Source organism: Lontra canadensis, unplaced genomic scaffold (assembly GCF_010015895.1).
Source record: "Lontra canadensis isolate GAN:19392208 unplaced genomic scaffold, GSC_riverotter_1.0 scaffold74, whole genome shotgun sequence".
Taxonomy (NCBI): Eukaryota; Metazoa; Chordata; class Mammalia; order Carnivora; family Mustelidae; genus Lontra; species Lontra canadensis.
This window is the reverse complement of record NW_022631068.1, coordinates 3,732,358-3,737,495: the sequence shown is the minus strand read 5'-3', so window position 1 is coordinate 3,737,495 and position 5,138 is coordinate 3,732,358.

Below are 5,138 nucleotides of genomic sequence, written 5' to 3'. Positions count from 1 at the left end.
TGCCACTGCCCCCAAGAATTTCCCCTGGTTTTCAGAAGAAAATACAACTTCCTTAGTCTGCCATCCAAGGCCCTTCATGGCCAGGTACCTCTAAAGTTTATCCCATGTCAACTGTCCCTTCCTTGTAGAGGCAGGATGAACTCATCAAGGCAAGAGTTGTGTCTGGGTCAGTTGCATTAGGCAGACACTGTCCGCCCAAAGAAGGACTAGGGGTTGTTATGGGCTGAATTATGTCTCTTAGAAACTCACCATTCTGAATCATGTCCTTATCAGAGGGACATTAGGACACACATGGAGACATCGGGGCAGCATGTGAAGAGGCATGAAAGGTCAGCTGTCTATGAGCCAAGGAGAGGAGGGGACTCCGGGGAAATCAGGTGTACCAGCACCTTCGTCTTGGACTTCCAGCCTCCAGAAAGGAGACAAAACAAATTTTTGTTGTTTAAGCCATTCAATCTCTGGCATTTTGTTATGGCAGCCCTTGCAAATTAATATAAGTGACAATAAAAGCCTAAAGTAAGAGTAGTCAGCTTGTCACCTTGTCAGACTATCTTACCCTGATCCCATTAGGAATTTCAATTTTAGGCACCTTGGGTAGCTCAGTGGGTTAAGCATCTTCTGCCTTCAGTTCAGGTCATGATCTCAGGATCCTGGGATTGAGCCCTACATTGGGCTCCCTGCTCATCGGGGAGCCTGCTTCCCCTCTCCCTCTGCTCTTTCCCCCAATTGTGCTCTGGTTCTCTCTCACTCTCTCTCAAATAAATTTAAAAAAATCTTAAAAAAAAAAAAAGAATTTCGATTTTATAATTCCTATGGTCTGATTCCAGGCCCAGCCAGCAGTCTTCTGAATATATTTAGCTTCCCCACATTGCTGTTTTATGTGGTGTGAATTCACTGATGAAACCAACTGGAGCTTTCCAGTCCTTGCAACGGTTAGATTTCTCCCTGTGTGACAAGACACAGAGATTCATGCCTCAATTCCTCCTGCAAAAAAACACCTGATAGCCAGCGGCAGGGAGGGCACGCCTTCCTCTGGGCAGTCCCAACCAGTAACGGAGCAAGGCAGGGAGACAAGGGCCCAGCCACTGTTGTCCGATGTGGGACCCCTCCAGCAGCCATCTCTCCTTCGGCACTTGCTCTGTCCTGAGCCAGCGGGGACCTCTGTCCCATCCGTAGCACCATCCAGGCTTCCCCTGCACAAGCACGCATTCTGCCCTGTCTTTCCCTAGGTGTCGCACACTGGGACACGATTTATACCTCTTGTCCCATCTCAGCCTGCAGAATCCAGCCTGCAACGCCTTGCCCATATAAGTGCCCTTGTCTGGAGTGTTGACTGATCTGTGGGAGGTGGCTGGTAGGAGTCACTGTGGAGCCTACAAGCTGAGGGTCAGGCCAAGGCTGCTGTAATCATGACATGAGATCTATTTTGGGAGGCCTTCCGGCCAGCAGCCAGCAGGAGTATCTCCTGGGGACTCTACAATCTCAGACCCTATTTCTTTTTTTCAAATGCAGTGACCGTCTTAGCTAGCTGATCCTCTGTGGTCCTTTCCCTGCCCGGAAGGTTGAGATCTCACAGTGACCGGAGGAGCATCCAGAGTCCCCCAGAGGCTGGTCCAACAGAGGGCTTGATAAAGAAATGAGGGTAGCACCCAGTGGACAGCCATTAGTTGTCTCTGCTTGGCCATCTACCAGGGCAACGTGCGTGTTCTCTCCAAGGCTTCTGATAAGGCCACAGAGATGGTGTGATAGGGAGAAGGAACACGCACTTGGAAAGCAGGACGCACCCGGAGTTCAATCCCAGGCACGGCAACCCAACCCTGTGCTCTCGGTTACCGGGCCTACTGGTCTTGTCTTGTTGATTTTATTTTTCTATTTTTAATCTGTAAAATGGAAATAAGAACAATAACTATCTGATGGGTCACCATCAGGATACATGAGAGAAGGTCTATTAGATCACAGGGTTTGGATCTTGCCTTATCTGCATGAAGGGTGTTAGTTACAGTGGAGTGGTGAGACCTAGTTCTTTCCCTCTTTCTTTCTTTGAGCTTTCCAGGCACTAGAGTGTGCCAATCTTTACCAGAAGCTTGATATATACAAGTTAATCATATTCATGTCTTTGCATAAATTAATAAGCAGTAATTATACATTGTAGCAACTTCTAAATAAAATCTCAAAATAGCTATTTCAATACAGCAAAGCCTTAACAATGGTTATTTCCGGGCAGCGGAATTATGGGTGATTCGTATTTTCTCCCCAAATGTTCTACAATTAGTATGCATTATTTTGAAAAAAGGGGGGAAAAAAAAAAGGAAAAGAAAGAAAAAAACATGAGTAAGAAGAAAACTGTCCCACAATGCCCTGTGGTGGGAAATCTGTTCCCTGGCCTCGGATTCTGCTGACAGTGTCTGTGACTCCGAGGACCAGGGCAGTCGTCAAAGGTCTGAAGTAGCTTGGAAATAGAAGGTTTGGCAGTGGAATGTGGCACAGCTGCCCAGGCTGGGGACAAGTGGGTCTGATACTTCTCCTTTTCACTCCATGGAGCAGGATCAGAAAGGAGGGTGCCAACTGGGGGGTGTGGAGAAGGAGGGGAACCCACTCTGGCACGGATGTTGACCCTAGTTTGCGGGCCCATTCTACCATGTGCTAGATGGGGGACCTGGGGCCAGTGACCCTGCCCCCTACCCCTCACTGCCTGGCTCCATGTCTTAGTTGTCACCTCCTCTGAGAAGCCTTCCTGGACACCCTTTGTGAGAACAGGCACCCTGATCTGCTCAGCCCTCCACATTACCATGGTGTCCTCATGGCCTGGCCCCTGCACGAAGCTAGGAACCACTGAAGAGCAAGAAGCAGGCTGACCCACAGCTCTTTCCCCTTTGCCTCTCCTGGCACCTGGTCTGGAGCCGACCCTCCATAAGCACTTGCTGAACGAACAACTGAACCACTGACCCATGAGCCTGGGTGAGGCCCCAGAAAGGCAGATGCACACCTACAGCCCCTGCCCTCCAGGTGCTCATGCCGTGGGTGGAACTCAGTCTCCCCAACTCGATTGACACTATGGTCAATACCTTAAAGGGGCATAAGAGAAATTAGGAGAATAAAGGAGAAGAGGATTCCCCCAGGGAGGTATCTGTAAGGACCTTATACAGGAGGCAGAATTTGAGCAGTGCCAGGGAAAATGAGTAGAACTTTCCCTGCGGGGACAGAAGGCAAGGTGGGCAGAGGCAGAGAGCTAGGCAGGAGGGTATGTGCAGAGAGGAGGAGGAAGGAGTAAGGTGGGGGCCGAGCGTGGAGCGCCTTGGATGGGAGATCAGCAGGTCTGGTTGGCATTCTGGCTGCAGCAGGGACCAGACAGGTTTGGGGGTGGGGGGGCTGATGGGCTCTGAGTTGTTTCTCACTGGACTGGCAGGATCAGGCATCTCCCACCTGTGCTTGATGATCCCAGCTTCAGCCAACATTCTTTGGTCTGCCCAATAGGAAGGCTCAGAAAGAGGACCAGTTTGGAATCTGGTCTTGAGCAAAAACCCCCTCTAATTTAAACCAGCATCTGTGAGAAGGGCCGGCCTTGGCACAGGTCCTGAGGAACATGAACATGATTAACCTCTGCCAGTTGCAACAAATTAACTGCAGAAAGGACATCCTGGGAGCAGGATCTTAAGTGGGGCCGACACTTAGAGATGAAGCCTGTCTGCCTTGCCTGAGCTGCAGGAGCAGAGCTGTGGCTTCCTTTTGGGGCCCCCTGCCCCCAAGAAAGAGGACATCCTTCCCCAGGGCCTTTGCGTGTGCCGCTCTGCAGCCTGAAACCCCTCCTCCCAATGCTGAGCACAGATGGTCAACCTGATCTTTCAAGTCTGGGTTCAAATAGTGCTTCCTTAGTCACGCCTCTCCTGGCTCCACATTTAAAACAGCTTTGCTTCCCCTCTCCATCAGCTCCTAGTAGGATCTGACATTCGGCTTTCATAATGCTTATTTTATCTTCTTGTACATTGATTTTCTCCTCCCTTGCTGGATTCCAAGTAGACTGAAGCTCCACGATAGCAGGTACCTTGTGCCTAACACAATGCCTGACCCTTCGTAGGTCCTCAGTTAAAATGAATTGAGAAGAAGGAAGAAAGGAGAGAGAGAAGGGGAAGAAAGTGCAGAGAGAGAAAAGAAGGAAGAAGGGATAAGGGCTTCTAACACGAGAGTTCCAAAATGATCATCCCAGGCCCCAGCCCTCCTGCGCTGAGGAGACACGCCCATTAACCATGAGCCCACAGCAAACCTCCAGGGCAGGGCCAGGGTGTCGCATCCCCAAGGACAACGCAGGTCTGGAAGCTGATGTAGGACAGGAAGGGGAAGATGAAGGGACTGACTTTTATCTGGCGTCTACTGTGCGCCAGGCTGTTCTGCTGAATGAAACCTTACATTTTGCAATTTACCAGGGAGGAGGCTGCAGCTTGCAAGGAATAAACACAAAAGAGCTATGATTTATTCTGCACGTGGGGTAGGTAGGCATGCTACCTGGGCAGTGTCATGGATCATACCCACAAGTCTGGAAGGTACACGTGGATTACCCCCAAGATGCTATGAGCGGGAGACACGGGGATATTCAGCAAACATGGCCAATTTCACACAACTAGTCAGCTGCAGAGCCAGGCTCAGAACCCAGGTCTTTCTAAGCCGGGTCTAGTGTTTTCCTTTGGCAGAAACCAACCCCCACACTCTTGTGCTGCCTGTCCTGGCCCGGCCCTTGCATCCCACTCTCCCAGGAAAGGCGGTGGAGGGGGAGTGCTGTTCCAGGCCACGGTTCTCGGCACACTTTTCAGACAATTCCCTACACATCCCCGCGGCTACTCCTTCAGCTGGTAATTAGCCTGCCACCTCCAACTGCTGAAAGCTGCCTGAGCCACCTGACTCGGCGCACATGCCAAGGGCACCCACGCACACAGACAGGTGAGGAGGGATGGGCCTTCTGGCCCTGCAAAGCCTCCAAGCTCAAGGACCACCCAGGGAGACCTCCCTGACAGGCTGGGGTGCATGGCAGGGCCAAGGCATCACTTTCTGACCAGTGGAAGGACACAGTCCCTAGGCGCTGTTGCCCAGTGACAGAAAAGTCTCATAATTTCTCCAAGCCCCAACTTTCTCCCTTTAAGGCTACT